The 12,701-nt window shown below is 40.0% G+C and overlaps 1 pseudogene; it reads left to right on the top strand.

Moving 5' to 3' along the window:
* The first annotated feature begins 5,968 nt into the window (after window positions 1–5,968).
* On the top strand, window positions 5,969–7,530 carry LOC147895380 (protein ASPARTIC PROTEASE IN GUARD CELL 2-like; annotated as a pseudogene).
* The last annotated feature ends 5,171 nt before the right edge of the window (window positions 7,531–12,701 follow it).

Raw genomic sequence — 12,701 nt, forward strand, 5'->3', positions numbered from 1 at the left:
CATGTACTCAAAGAAACAATAGAGTGTGATGAAAGAGAGCATATCAGCTCACCTTAGAAATAAACGAGCGCCTTCAAAACGATAAGAAAACATGTGAGAAGCACCTTTGCATATGTGAAGTAACGTATCCAAGGAGTAATGATATCAAAGCTAAATAGAAAAGAAACATTGAAATAAAACATGTTAGAATGTTAACAACGTAAAATATTCGGCAAGTCCTTTTCTTTCATAGGATGAACCAACTTATGAAAGTGAAGCTAGTGTGGAATACATGATGAGCAAGTCAAGCAAGATATTAGCTTATAAGAGAGAAAGAAACATTAGATCGACATTTTCTTTTGCATATCAAGCATACCTACATGATATTTAGCCTCTACTCTAGATCAAATACAATGGAGCCTATAGGCATGCTTGATTAACAAAGATGAAAGAGAACCTGCTTTCAAAATCATAAGATAATCGAAAGTAACTCTCACCTTCAAAATAACATGAAACATTTAGGAAATCAAAAGTAAATGATAAGATAATTGAAGAAAATCTAGCCTTCAAAACAATACAAAATATTTTGGAAGGTCCTTTGAATCAATCAGCTCATGCTGAAAGTAAAGCTTGATATAGAATATTTGGTAAGTCTCTTTAAACGAGATTTATGGAAACTTGAAGCTGTAGCTAAACTTGCAAGCAAAACATAATAATACATGTATTATCATTGTGAATAAAGCACCAAGCATATGAATGTAGTGGAATACAAATAACATAACCTTTCAAGTAGAATATCATGAACAAAGCATTGTACTGAACTACGATGATATCATGGTTCCCAATCATGTACAACATGAAAGAAAGTTGGTTTATCTCTATACCAACAGGCAAAGAAAAGCTCGAACACGTAGATGTATGCTCGGGGGGGTCACTATGTATAAACCCTCTATACCATGTGCATTTAAGGCCTATTTCTAGAATCCCTTATCTATAAAATTTTCATTAATAAAATGTATCCCTTTTCTATACAAATCTGTAAATTTTTCTCAAAACTATTTTAGATAGTCCCTTATGTATATTTATTTTTGTAAATTTTAGAAATAAAAAATATCCTTCTCTCGAACTCGCGTGATAGGGTTACATATGATGAGTGACCCCCCTGAGGATGTATGTCATAGTGATTACTGAAAAACAATCAAGTTTTGTGAGGCACCCGAGTATAGATATTGACAGAGCTCTTTGGTTGAAGGACATTCTATGAATGTCGACTAGCAAAGCACTTACACAACGACTCATCAAGCAATGAACTAAATAAGAAACTGGTTAGTACAGGATGCCCTAAATAAAAACTAGCTTAATATATGTGAAGCATCATTGGCTTTTACTTTTGCAAAAGCAGCATGAAACCACAAGTGCTGAAGCGCTAAACTCTTGTTTTCACTGATGACCTAAAAAAAATAAAAATTACTTTCATATGATAGATAGCCTTTTGTCCAAGTGATTTTCTTAATCAACTTTCTGGCTTGTTGAACGTATATAATTATCACTTGTAAAAGCATGTAGATTGGGCTACCTTACTCTTAATGATAAGATTGAGACTCTACTTGGCATTGATTAGATAAGATCTTGATCCCTGAAGATTGACTACGCTTACAACAATGATCTTGCACTCTTGGTTTTATGGATATGACCGATGGGTGTTGGGTCTCCTCTTCATCTAAATTTTTATGGAGTCCTAGCTAGGTCTCCTCTTCATCTAGATTTTTATGGAGTCCTATAGCTAAAGAAGTTTGCTTTATGTGATTGAGCATCTTATTTCTTCATGTGGGAATGTAAAATCATGATATGCCAATGTGTTAAATCTAAGGGAACGCAAATACTGAGTGCAAGATGGTGTGATCAACTAGTGGAGACTAAAAGCGGGAAGGCAACACCGTATCAAGAAGCTTCTTATCATTAAGTATATATATATATATATATATATATATATTTCATTGCGTTTGATTTTGCTTCAAATATTGTTCATTCTATGAAAGTATGAACCTTTTCCATCCTCATGTCCTAGATCAATTTTTCTCTGTTATGAGTGTCCATCTTCCTATCCAAACACTCTCTTACCAGTCTATTAATGGCAAGCAACAAAAAGAAATAACCATAACTTTCTTACCTGAAATCGAAATATGGTGATCCAACCAGTCAAAATAATCGACACCTATGCTTTGAACAAGCCAACGTGAGCCATTTTCATCAATCATTACCATAATGCTAATTTGCGATGCATCTTTAATTACTTTTGCATATGAACTCAAAACTAGCGATGAAGTAGTCGAAAAGATTAGAAAGAACATTTTGTGAATGATCGTGTTGCCAGATTAACAAAAAACATATCGCTTTCTCCTCACAGTCATGCTAGAGCAAAGCAAGGCTCTGATACCATGTTGAGAGGAAGAGAAAGAGGAGAGAGACGGACACAAGAGTTGTGTTGAGAAGAAGAGAAAGAGGAGAGAGACCGACACAATAGTTGCTCCCAAGAAAGTGATTCTATTCATAGATCATAGGCATATATATAGTGAGGACTACGTTGAGTTAGGGCAAGTTATATATAGCTCTAACATGACCAATATGGTAGCCGATAAAAGATGGAGTATTTAAACAAAAGATGGTGTTAGCATGCAATCTTTATTTCCATTCAATATAGCACACAATAGTTACGAACCCTTACTGGTTCATGCCATATGGAGGAGGAGTCATGGAGAGGTCCCAATTTTACTTCCAATCTCTTGCAGTGAATGGTTGTAGAGGGACTTCATTCCAAGGGGCAACATATCTAGGGTGATCAGGTGGGAGAATTGAATGGTGATTCTCATAGATGACCTTCTTCAAGTCCTCTTGCCGTGAAGCAACTAGCAAACGACCACAAATAGGACATGCATGGTAACTCGATGTAGTGAGACCTAAACAATAGATGCAATTGCAGAAGCAAGGTGGGTTCTCAATGCCACATTGATTACCAAGTTCAATGCATACCTCAAATAGTTGAACACCCATTGGTATCTCAATCAACCTCATAGCTTTAACATGTACCATGGATATAGTCGCATCCCATTCTCCATACTTTGACATGTGATTGAGTGTAATTCTACGTTGGGATGTTTTTAGTATGTTTTTTTATAGAAAATAACTTTTTTTAAAATCTGAAAGTGCTTGTCGACTTTCAAAACGTAAAAAGCAAGTCTTTAATAACCAGTCAACGTATACTAGTTGACCAGCTAAATGCCACTCAGTGTATCACAACACCGTGCCATATTAGGCTGAATATACCGCATGGTATAATACAACATTGAACGATGAATAAAATACTGATCGGTGAACCCCTACACCAGGTGGTATAATAGGATTACACTAGTTGTTGTAGTTAGTTGGGACACATGGTGCACATGTGTTGGCTGAATACACCGACCAGTGTGGCAACATATCAGCCTGTGTGTGGAGTTGGGTCTATAAAAGGAGAGGTTCACTGTTTTTTTTTAACTTTCACCAGAATCTACCGTTGTTTTTCGCAGTTTCCCACCTTCCCCTTTAGAGGTGAGTTATCTGAGTACATCATCAAGCAATTCATGGTGGGAAAGCTTCCCAACAATCGGCTAGAAATGGATTTGGTATCATCGTAGACTGTGTTCCAGAACTATAATGTTTGATTAGAAGGATGTTTAATAATTTGTACGATGCCTCTTATATCTACATTAGACATAAGAAGGCTAATAATTTGCAGGATGCCTCTTATGTCTACATTAGACATTGTAGTATTTGCACAAGAACTGGCTAGTCAATACGGGGATATAAATTTTTCTAGCTTCTTATGTACTCTTAGCTATCCTATGCTATAGTTGGTTGAGAAGAGAAGGCTTGCTAGATAAATCTTAGCAAAAAACCCAATAGCTACTACAAGAATTTGTGAAAGTCCGTAGGGTATTATTGTTCCAGCCAATTGTGTGTTGGTTGATTACTACAAGGATATGAAGTAGAAGCACGAAAGTACATATTCCTTTTGGAGACTAGAGACCTTCCCTTTATAGGGGAGCATTGTGCACCACCCAAGCATTCATAGTGGGATGTTTTTTAAGAAGATCATTTTCATTGTGGCGTTGCATTATATGCATCAACTCTCTTAGATGCATTTCTCCATTTCCTACATAGTGTATTAAAATGAATTTATGCATCAACTATCTTGGATGCATTTTTCCATTTCCTATATAGTACATCAAAACAAATTTGATCAATTGAAGGCGCCCATAATGTCACATAGAAATTTATAAGTGTTTTCAAATGTTAGAATGTGTGATGCCAATTATGTTCTCCCTTGCTTGTTCTTGCCATGGCTCATTCCCGCTTGCTCATTGTTTAGTGTACCTCCACCTAAACATGCATCCACCAATATATACATGCCAAGTCCAGTGCTCTTGCTAAAGCATGAGCGCTTGATGAGCTTTCTAATTGAAATGTTAAAACTAATTTTGTACTTATGGCATGCTTTCTTTAAATGCAATAACCTCTTCTTCCATCGTAAGAGCTTGTGGTAGCATTGGCATAGTTGACAAGGTAGATTAGATTGCTAGAAAGGTTTCTATGAAATAGTATTGTGCTTCGCACAACACTAATTTGGATATGTATGAGAAGTTGTTGAGGAGCACTCTAGTATTCGGAAATGTTCTCTTAATATGAACTTATCACATGTATGCACAACAAGGCTAAGGTGAGAAATCATATAATCTTTTGAGCAGGGTCTCTCTCTAAATACAGCCATGTTTTCTCAAGCCATAGTGAAACAGTGAAACATAGTTGTCGATAATTGTAAAAGATTCCCAAATTTAGTTTCTAAATATGATAAGGAAATATGAAATAAAGCCAATCTTTAGTGTACTATACTTTCATGGTTCATTTATTTGGGAATGATAAGGCAGTTTAGGTGATTATTAGAAAATGCCAAGCAATTTGCTTTGCCATGTTGGAAGTATGTGGCACCTAAGAGTAACTTACTAGGGTGAATGAAGTCACGACGTGGTTGCTAAGCAAGGGTGCAATGCATCAAGGACTTCTCTTATTGTAAGGACATTTTCATGCATCTTAAAAGCTTGTGGTATAATAAGAATAGCTCGTCCAAGGGTCCTTTAAAGGGGATTTAAAGATGTGAAGTAATTATAACTTGCAAATTCAAGATAATGCATGGTTTAGTTTGTCTTGCTAGGTTGTGTTTGCTTTTGAGTGCAATTCACTATTTTCAAGAGATAGTCTCACTGGATGATATTCTATGCAAAACATGGAACTTGCTTCCTTAGCTGGTAATTAGGCTTTCATCACCATGCATACAAACTATGCCTACCATGTATGGAGACTACGCAAGAGCCTTATTTATTTACTTGAATTTTATTCTATGAATGGTTAACTTATTTGAAAATAGAATTGATGATCTTGTCTATTTATGCTAGTTGCATCTTGGGTGTCACCAAACATTTCGGTTCTTGTAATTTATTTGTCCAAGTGAAATCTTCTAGGGACATGAAAGCAAGAGTGCTAGCTTAACATTTTAAAATCACTTTACAGATTAGTGAGCAAGAGACGATGACAACAAGATGAGCGACAAACTTGGAAAAAACCACTTAGACCTGTTTGAAACCAAGTTGACAAATCAGTCAGCAAGATGAGCGAATTCTCCCTAATGATACGATGACAACAAGATAAGCGACCAAAACCATGGCTCTTGGAAGATGAGCGACAAAAACAATGGCACCCAGGAGGGATATGTGCTAGAATATTTTGGGCAGGAAACATCAGGAACCATATGCAAATGTACTCAACGAGGCAAGGCTTCCAAGCCTCCCTTGTATAAATCATACAGATGCAACGATACAGAGGATATCATCTTACTTTGACCTTAGCCAATATGTGTAGCATCAGCTTCTTCTTCGTTTTGTTGTTGCAGCTGGCTATGGCGGTTGCAGCAGCTACAACAGCTTTTCCTGACCTTGCTCGTAGTCCATTCACGAGCCCACATGAACAACCCCGCCTCGGCGTCAGCCATATTTTCGATCCGCATTCCCCATTTCGCCCACATGGCTGCGACGATGCTTGTGTCTCGCAGCATCGATTTAACCGGCTGGCCAGCCGCTTAAATCGAACTCGAACCACCCAATTTTCAGCCAAAGTGATTCAGAACATCCCTTGGGGCCTCGTTACCACGGGTTCATTCCGAGGGGGATCGATTTCCGAGTACTACATTCAGCTGGGCGTCGGTGCAGCTCCCGGGACGGACCTCTTTCAACCCATCTTAATGCTCGTGGATACCGGCAGTGATTTGCCGTGGATTCAGTGCAAACCTTGCCAGGCCCTGCTACCCGCAGGCCCTGCCTGTATACGATCACACTCAATCCACCACGTTCTCTTCCCAAGTTCAGGGAGATGCTTACTGTGAACAGGTGCAAAACGAGCCCGATATCGGACGCGGTTCGGACGCTTCTAGTTGCCGTTACTATATCGGCTATGCTGACGGAACACAATCCTTCGGATACATTTCCAGAGAGAGGTTCACTTTCTGGGATGCTTCTCAACACCCGGCCGATACTCCCATCACCATCAATCCGTTGTCGTTTGGCTGCGGGATTTCTAACCAGGCTGGTGTGGCCACCGCGTCCTCAGGAGTCCTTGGCTTAGGATTTGGAAGAGCCCTGTCATGGCCAGAGCAATTTCTTGCTGGCCTGGGGGCCAGCCCTGCGTTCTCCTTCTGCCTTGCTTCCATTGGCTCCGACCCGAATTCCGGTTATCTTTTATTTGGAGACAATTCTTTCCCACGTAAAGGCTTATACAAAATACAATCATCCGTTCTTCTCTTCTCATTTACAATCGTAATTCTTCTCTTCTCGTTTTAAGTCGTGACTATTCTCTGACATCCCTCGCCTTGCAGTCCGTTGAGCTGACATTGCACCTGGCTTTCGTGCAGCGGCCCCTTATTATGAAACGGATTTGCTACAGGAAGGAGGTACTGTGTTTCATTACGTAGACGTCGTTGACTTTATAGTCGGCGGTCAAAATGTGGGCATCCCAAATGGAGTGTTTGACATCGATCCAACTGATAGCACAGGCGGGGTGGTTATAGACTCGGGCGACATGTTGTCAATCATCACGTCGGATGCATACACTCCATTTCGAGATGCATGGAGGGCAGCAATGCAACCAATTCTGGGACCTCCTGACTCGACTGTGCCTCCTGGGCCGCCTGGAATGGACACATGCTGGGACTATCCGACAGATCTAGCTTTACCACCCATTTCTTTTCTATTCGCGGATGGGAATATATACACGTTGAGTACAAGCGGAAGTGCCCTCGTATACCTTTCTCAAACAGGTCGTCGTCGAATGTGTTGGCCTTTCCTCGAGAAACAAGCGGGAGATACATTTGCTGATTTTGTTATCGGCGGTGTTAGTTTACACAATAACTGGGTCTTCTTTGACACAGAAAACGAGAAGTTTGGTTGGAAATATAACATGTGCTGAAGTCTACGCCAAGATCAAAGGTCATGATGGGTCTATAAAGTACAGAGCACACTACTCCTCTACTAGGGGGCCTTAAAGACCTGCCTTCATAAGGTCTCAAGGTTGTGAGTGTAGGTTGTCTTTAATTTCAAGAAATAAAACTTAGGTTTTATTCTTAAATCTCAACATTTGAATGCATTTTAGGTGTTTTCAAATGGGATTTTGGTTAAGCCTTACCATTACTTTAAGTTGGAAATTTTATTTTTTTAGGATTGCATCTCTATGTGTGTCTTTTTTTTGCGGGGAGAAAGGGGCGATGACCTACTATATATATGTATACATATATATGTTTGTGTATGTGGGTAGCCGTACAAGGCATTGTGCAACTTGCAAACATAATTGAGGCGAGCATGCTATACATACCTTGATGCCTACATCATGTACACCTCTTCTTGTAAAGCACCATGCAAGAAGTCATTCTTTACATCTATTTGATGCAAACTAGATCATCTTTTAGCTACAATCATAGCAGTGATTGCTCTCACTGTTGCTATATACTATTGGGCTAAAGACGTAGCTATTGTTGTGTACATTATGAATATAATCCTAAGTTGTCTTTCCCAGAAGGTGTTGAAACAACTTGTGGGATCCTTCTCCCACCCATGTGTATATTAACAACTTTTTCAGTCACACTATCTCTATGATTGAAAGCCACGCTACCACTATCTTTCACATTTTCTGAATTAGGTCCAACAACAATACCCTCATCCCCAACAGGACCATTCATAGTTTCTTGTACATTTGACTTTTCCACTAGCATGTTTTGGAGGTGACCCCCCCCAAGGAGTCAGTCCTTGTATATATATCTTCAAAGAACAACTCTTCCACTTTCTTTAGTGTGATTTCCTTCATGATGTAAGTGGCTTAGGGTCTTCTCATTTGTCTAATAGATTGACTTTTTTACGTCCGCTAGACCATCATATCCAATGACCTTCCCTTCCTTAACCAATATCTTTGCCTTCTCAAGGAGGATCTTTCGATATTGGATCATATAGGCCTAGTAATGGAGAGAGACTTGATATAAAGTTTCCTTCTCATTCTTCTAGTTCTCCACTTAAGATTTCTGTTGATCCATGTTTTCCTGAGGCATTATCTTTAGGTTGGTGGGTTTATTTCCCACCACACTCATGGCACCAATGGGAGTCATCAACTTGTTGAGTTGTGTATCCCAACTAGGTGTAAAACGCTTGATGAGCTGGTCTGGTCCTCATGTGTTCTAACAAAGGGGTGGTGATTTGAGCTACCCTTGAGATTTGTAGTTCAATGGTTGCTAATTGGTGGACAAGGGAGATGCTAAGTATGGATGCGCATAATAGGCTACACTTGGTATAACACTCTACTTAAAGCATATATTATTTATAGTAATGTGCCTTAGACTAGAGCCACTTATGGTGTACGCTCTCTATAGCAATGCTTCTTGGGCTACAACCTATGTAAGTGAGTCAGGTCTTCATTGTTGATGCTTTCATGATAGATTCTTCCTTGGGGAGATGGGAACGTAGATCATGGCCGATACTTTTATGCCAAGGTTAAAAAATTGGTTGTGTATTTGATTGCATCATATTCATGGCCATCTTATGTGGCCCATAGCAAAGCGTAAATCCTTTTTGGAGTAAATATCCTTGCAAGATGGTGCTGACAATTCCATCATACCGATATTTGTGTAGCACACCGAGATGGGTTGCACCAATTTGTTCTTTGAGGGCGTGGGTAGATGGGGAGGCTAGCTCATTATAATCTTAGCCACTATACCAATAGGAAAATGTTTGAACCTCAAATTCTAAAACCAATACTTATTCTTAGGTTATGCTACCAAATGTGGACTATACTTGTTGCAAAAGCCCTTTGTTTGACTAAGAAATTGAATCAAATGAACTCCAATAGTTTTTTTTTAATCATAATAATAATGTTGTATTTCTAATCCAACTATATGTGTACAAGACACTACAAGACACGGGCCGCTTTTCCACAATGATACTAACACTAAATACAAAGATTTTTTTTTAAACAAGTGAAAAGTGTTGAAATGTCTGTCAGTGTGTACATTGTAATTAAAGCTTCAATGTGAGCATTGGTGTGGGTATCGATAAGTGCTAGTTGTCAGTGTCGGCCTAGGCATCGTTATTGATGTTGGTGTATACTGACACTGCAATGTCGGTATAGGCATCGATATATATCAACATTTTAACAAAATTTTAGAAAAAATTGTGGGGCAGGATGGGGCTTGCCTCACAATTTTTTTTTCCATTATCATCATGATTATTTAAATGTTACAAAAGAGGTCTACAAAATCATGTTACAATGTTACAAAAAAGGTCTACAAAATGGAAAAATTAGTGCCGAAGTTAAGAATGGCAAATCTACTGAAGTAATGCACTAAAAAATTGCAAAAATACAGAACTCAAAAATGGAAAATCTGCCAAATTAATGTGCTATAAAATGGCAAAAGTGCCGTGATACAAAACGAACAAATGTCCTATCCTACTATTGCTCCTCCTCCTCCTCGCCCTCCTTGTCCTCGACCTCTATGCGTAGGCCTGATCCCTTGCCCTCCTCTACTACGAGCCTCTTCGCTTCTTATTCAGATCCATCCTCTAACTCTCGATCTCCAGATGGGTCGAACATGCCTCCCAAAGAATGAAACAACTTAGGAAAGATACAAGCGTCGATTGCAAGACAATGGTGATACTGAAAAGATAATGACAAGGATTAAGATATACTCACATGATGCTCCACCACCTTGCGCCAATCGATTTGGTTTTCCGACTTCTTCCTTCTCCTTAAACCAAGGGTAAGCTCCAATCTTGAACGCCCTTCTAGCTTCAATCTTAAACACCCTTCTATATTCCTCGTCATTTAGAGGCCTACCAATCACATAATCCTGTGGATCCAAATTCAAGGAGTTAGATAAGAATGAAAAAAATTTGAATGACTGAACATATTAGATATTCAGTAGAAGATAAACATATACTTACCACCCATGCCTCATTACCTAGTCTACCACCGCTTTCAAGGTCCGAATGACCTATGGTCTGCAAGCGTCTCCTCGTCGCCACCACTGAGTCATGAATACATCTGGATTCTCCTTGAACTTCTTCTTTACTTTCTTCCAAACTTTCGGGCCTGCCCGGGCTTACCTATCCTAATAGCCTTACTTAAGCCATAGCTCTAAGACTTTAGGAGCTCTCCAGTGCATGTAAGCATGGAATTTCACTCAAACTCTTTAGGGCATCTATGATGGCACCCTTGGCTCCATTGTCCTGCTGATTCTAAGGTTTGAATATATCCTTGGGGAAGCATTGGGAAATAAGAAAACTCATTTTGGGGCCCTCTAAGAAATTCGATATTTACCTATTTTTGTTACACCAAAAATCTAGAAAATGCCATAAAATAAGGATACTTACTACAAAAAAGCTAATCTAGTACCCAGGCTTCACATTGAATGTGAATATAAGATCCTCTATTTTTTGTGCATAATTTTATGATTTTGACATCGTTTGCATGTCTGGAGTGGGCCAGAATCCCCAAATCGACCACAGAGACACTAAAAACTGACGCCCGGAGGCCCAAAAAAGGGCAAAAATGCCTGAAATGGAAGATTGCAAATAAAATGCAATTTGGCCAACTGGCCCGCTCTGGATGCGCCAACAATGTCAAAATCATCAAATTCTTCACAAAAAAACATCTTTGAAGATCATGTATGTCAAACCTAATAGAAGAGATGTTGAGAGTTGTGGTGCCATGAGCACATGTAGAGTAAAGGTATGAGTAAAGGGCAAGCTGCCACATGGCATGGAGGAGATATCCCACATGTGAGCAAGCATATGGATGCAAGTACCCTCACCTATAAAAGGGAGGTTCATTTGAAGTAATATCAATCAAGCACTTTGCACTATCTCAAGATTCTCTTTATGAGTCCAAGCTAATCTATCTTGGAGCCTAATTGACTTGAGGTACATGTCATGAGCACGAGCTCTTCATCATGTTTCCACATAGGTTCCATCCACCTTAGAGCGCTACATAGATCCTAAGGCACGCATGTTTTCTCATGGTATTGGAGCTTAGGTCTAGTCTCCTAGATTAGTTGTAGGCTTGCCTTAGGAGCACATGTTCTCTCCCATGTTAGTTTTAGTTTTAGCTTGAGAAAATTCCATCCATTCAATGAAAATTATGTTCATTACTTTAAGATATTTCCCGTAATGAGAGAGAGAGAGAGACAAAGAACTTCATTCTTGATTGAAAGCCATAGAGAGTTGATTAGTGATCCACAGGCAGCCAAAGCTTCAACGACCGGCTCTGGCCTATGCTCCTATGCCAAGCTCCACGCCAATGGTCAGCACACGGTGATGGAAATCCCAGAGGCTCCACACACGATAGGAGGGGATTTCAGCCTTGCTATCAACCACTAAGTCCATTGACACCTCGGCCCTTGGCTTCTCCTCCATAGAGTCACAATGAAGCAGCCCACACTTCATCAACGGCTGGCAACAGGCGACCAAATTGAACACCCACAACACCATGGTAGAGCCAAGCCTCGATAACCGATAGTCCATGGAGACTCCAACTCTCTCATTCAATAGCTTCTCCGATAGCGTACAGGTTCCCACGACTCTGAACAAGTGACTCCATTTGCAAGGCTCACAGATGTGTAGCTCTTGATCTCTTGAGGTCTCACCCTCCTTGCGCTAGCAGATCTCTTGGCTCCTCAAATGAAAAGCGCACATTATCTTCATCCGACTCAACGACCTTGCATAACGAGCTTGCATATCCTTTGATCTGATCATCTCCAATGAATCTGTGTCGGCAAAGCACCTCTATGTGAGCACCTCCAGCAAGACTAGCCTCAACAATCAGTCTACCTGAGCAGTGCAAAGTGAGCAGCACCGCCAGCAACTAAAGCTACTCCTACAGCAAACAGACCAAGCTCCTATGACCTGTGCTCAGACATCACGGCCGACTTAGCACCACAGCAGAAGCGGCTGCTCTCGACTCGCAACAAAAACCTATCCAAGGTGTAGGAGACCTTCACAGCTCCCTCGCCACTAGTTGCAAATGACTGTCTCAGCTCCCAACCTCCCAGCGCATTGCCGTCCTCACTACGTCGCCATCTACAAGCTTCAAAGCTTCAAAGT

This window comes from Dipteris shenzhenensis, chromosome 13, assembly GCF_047967505.1.
Source record: "Dipteris shenzhenensis isolate YYH24624 ecotype China chromosome 13, Dip_SZ_1.0, whole genome shotgun sequence".
Lineage (NCBI taxonomy): Eukaryota > Viridiplantae > Streptophyta > Polypodiopsida > Gleicheniales > Dipteridaceae > Dipteris > Dipteris shenzhenensis.